Genomic DNA, 3,569 nt, shown 5'->3' with positions numbered 1-3,569 from the left:
CTCTCTCCTCTCCCTGTCTTCTCTCTCTCTCCCTCTCCTCTCCCTGTCTTCTCTCCCTCTCCTCTCCCTGTCTTCTCTCTCCCTCTCCTCTCCCTGTCTTCTCTCTCTCCCTCTCTCTCCCTGTCTTCTCTCTCTCTCCCTCTCCTCTCCCTGTCTTCTCTCTCTCTCTCCCCTCTCCTCTCCCTGTCTTCTCTCTCTCCCTCTGCTCTCCCTGTCTTCTCTCTCTCCCCTCTCCTCTCCCTGTCTTCTCTCTCTCTCTCCCTCTCCTCTCCCTGTCTTCTCTCTCTCTCCCTCTCTCACTCTCCTCTCCCTGTCTTCTCTCTCTCTCCTCTCCTCTCCCTGTCTTCTCTCTCTCCCCCGTCTTCTCTCTCTCCCTGTCTTCTCTCTCTCTCCCTCTCCTCTCCCTGACTTCTCTCTCTCTCCCTCTCCTCTCCCTGTCTTCGCTCTCTCCCTCTCCCTCTCCTCTCCCTGTCTTCTCTCTCTCTCTCCCTCTCCTCTCCCTGTCTTCTCTCTCCCTCTCCTCTCCCTGTCTTCTCTCTCCCTCTCCTCTCCCTGTCTTCTCTCTCTCCCTCTCCTCTCCCTTTCTTCTCTCTCTCCCTCTGCTCTCCCTGTCTTCTCTCTCTCCCTCTCCTCTCCCTGTCTTCTCTCTCTCCCTCTCCTCTCCCTGTCTTCTCTCTCTCTCCTCTCTCTCACTCTCCTCTCCCTGTCTTCTCTCTCTCCCTCTCCTCTCCCTGTCTTCTCTCTCTCTCCTCTCCCTGTCTTCCCTCTCTCTCCCTCTCCTGTCCATGTCTTCTCTCTCTCCCTCTCCTCTCCCTTTCTTCTCTCTCTCTCTCCTCTCTCTCACTCTCCTCTCCCTGTCTTCTCTCTCTCCCTCTCCTCTACCTGTCTTCCCTCTCTCTCCCTCTCCTGTCCATGTCTTCTCTCTCTCTCCCTGTCTTCTCTCTCTCCCTCTCCTCTCCCTTTCTTCTCTCTCTCTCTCCTCTCTCTCACTCTCCTCTCCCTGTCTTCTCTCTCTCCCTCTCCTCTACCTGTCTTCTCTCTCTCTCCCTGTCTTCTCTCTCTCCCTGTCTTCTCTCTCTCTCCCTCTCCTCTCCCTCTCCTCTCCCTGTCTTCTCTCTCTCTCTCTCCCTCTCCTCTCCCTGTCTTCTCTCTCTCCCTCTCCTCTCCCTGTCTTCTCTCTCTCCCCTCTCCTCTCCCTGTCTTCTCTCTCTCTCCCTCTCCTCTCCCTGTCTTCTCTCTCTCCCTCTCCTCTCCCTGTCTTCTCTCTCTCTCCCTCTCCTCTCCCTGTCTTCTCTCTCTCTCCCTCTGCTCTCCCTGTCTTCTCTCTCTCTCTCTCTCCTCTCCTCTCCCTGTCTTCTCTCTCTCCCTCTCCTCTCCTCTCCTCTCCTCTCCCTGTCTTCTCTCTCTCTCCCTCTCCTCTCCCTGTCTTCTCTCTCTCTCCCTGTCTTCTCTCTCTCTCCCTCTCCTCTCCCTCTCCTCTCCCTGTCTTCTCTCTCTGTCTTCTCTCTCCCTCTCCTCTCCCTGTCTTCTCTCTCTCCCTCTCCCTCTCCTCTACCTGTCTTCTCTCTCTCCCTCTCCCTCTCCTCTCCCTGTCTTCTCTCTCTCCCTCTCCCTCTCCACTCCCTGTCTTCTCTCTCTCCCTCTCCCTCTCCTCTCCCTGTCTTCTCTCTCCCTCTCCTCTCCCTGTCTTCTCTCTCTCCCTCTCCTCTCCCTGTCTTCTCTCTCTCCCTCTCCTCTCCCTGTCTTCTCTCTCTCTCCCTCTCCTCTCCCTGTCTTCTCTCTCTCCCTCTCCTCTCCCTGTCTTCTCTCTCTCCCTCCCTCTCCTCTCCCTGTCTTCTCTCTCTCCCTCTCCTCTCCCTGTCTTCTCTCTCTCCCTCTCCTCTCCATGTCTTCTCTCTCTCTCCCTCTCCCCTCCCTCTCCCTCTCCTCTCCCTGTCTTCCCTCTCTCTCTCTCTCCCTCTCCTCTCCCTGTCTTCTCTCTCTCCCTCTCCTCTCCCTGTCTTCTCTCTCTCCCTCTCCTCTCCCTGTCTTCTCTCTCTCCCTCTCCTCTCCCTGTCTTCTCTCTCTCCCTCTCCTCTCCCTGTCTTCTCTCTCTCCCTCTCCTCTCCCTGTCTTCTCTCTCTCCTCTCCTCTCCATGTCTTCTCTCTCTCTCTCCCTCTCCCTCTCCTCTCCCTCTCTCTCCCTGTCTTCCCTCTCTCTCTCTCTCCTCTCCTCTCCCTGTCTTCTCTCTCTCCCTCTCCTCTCCCTGTCTTCTCTCTCTCTCTCTCTCCCTCCCTCTCCTCTCCCTGTCTTCCCTCTCTCCCCTCTCCTCATCTTCGATCGGGTTCAAGGCCGGGCTCTGGCTGGGCCACTCAAGGACATTCAGAGACTTGTCTGTGTGCTTAGGGTTCGTTGTCCTGTTGGAAGTTTAATCTTCACCCCAGTCTGAGGTCTGGACCAGGTTTTCATCAAGGATCTCTCTGTACTTTGCTCCGTTCATCTTTGCCACGATCCTGACAAGTCTCCCAGTCCCTGCCGCTGAAAAACATCCCCACAGCATACAGCATGATGCTGCCACCACCAGCATCATGCTGGTTGTGATGATGCCATGTTTCCTCCAGACGTGACACTTGGCATTCAGGCCAAAGAGTTTAATCTTGGCTTCATCAGAACAGAGAATCTTGTTTTTCATGGTCTGAGAGTCAATAGTGCCTTTTGGAAAACTTCAAGCGGGCTGTCATGTGCCTTTTACTGAGGATTGGCTTCCGTCTGGGCTCTCTACCATAAAGGCCTGATTGGTGGAGTGCTGCAGAGAGGGTTGTCCTTCAGGAAGGCTCTCCTATCTCCACAGAGGAACTCTAGAGCTCTGTCAGTGTGACCATCGGGTTCTTGGTCACCTCCTGACCAAGGCCCTTCTCCCCCGATTGCTCAGTTTGGCCGGGCGGTCAGCTCTAGGAAGAATCTTGGTGATTCCAAACTTCTTCCATTTAAGAACGGAGGTCACTGTGTTGTTGGGGACCTTCAATGCTGGTATCCTTCCTCAGATCTGTGCCTCAACACAATCCTGTCTCTGTGCTCTACGGACAATTCCTTCCACCTCATGGCTTAGTTTTTGCTCTGACATGCACTGTCAACTGTGGGACCTTATATAGACAGGTGTGTGCCTTTCTAAATCAAGTTGTAGAAACATCTCTAGGATGATCAATGGAAACAGGATGCACCTCAGCTAAACTTCGAGTCTCATAGCAAAGGGTCTGAATACTTATATAAATGTATTTGTTTTCTTATTCTAATTATTTTGTTACATTTTCTACAAACCTGTTTTTGTTTTGTCATTATGGGGTTTAGTGTTAAGATTGCTGAGGATATTTTGTATTTGATGTATTTTAGAATAAGGCTGTAGCGTAACAAAATGTGGAAAAAGTCAAGGGGTCTAAATGCTTTCCGAAGGCACCGTACTGTACATCGCAGACACACACGCACGTACATAAGCACGCAAACACACAGCATATCAGATAGTGTGCATACTGAACTTCAACCTTTTCTCATTTGATTTAGGCCTACAACTTTCACATGAGGCTTTTGGTGT

Source organism: Oncorhynchus gorbuscha, unplaced genomic scaffold (genome assembly GCF_021184085.1).
Source record: "Oncorhynchus gorbuscha isolate QuinsamMale2020 ecotype Even-year unplaced genomic scaffold, OgorEven_v1.0 Un_scaffold_2723, whole genome shotgun sequence".
NCBI lineage: Eukaryota > Metazoa > Chordata > Actinopteri > Salmoniformes > Salmonidae > Oncorhynchus > Oncorhynchus gorbuscha.
Note: the sequence above shows the minus strand (reverse complement) of the source record.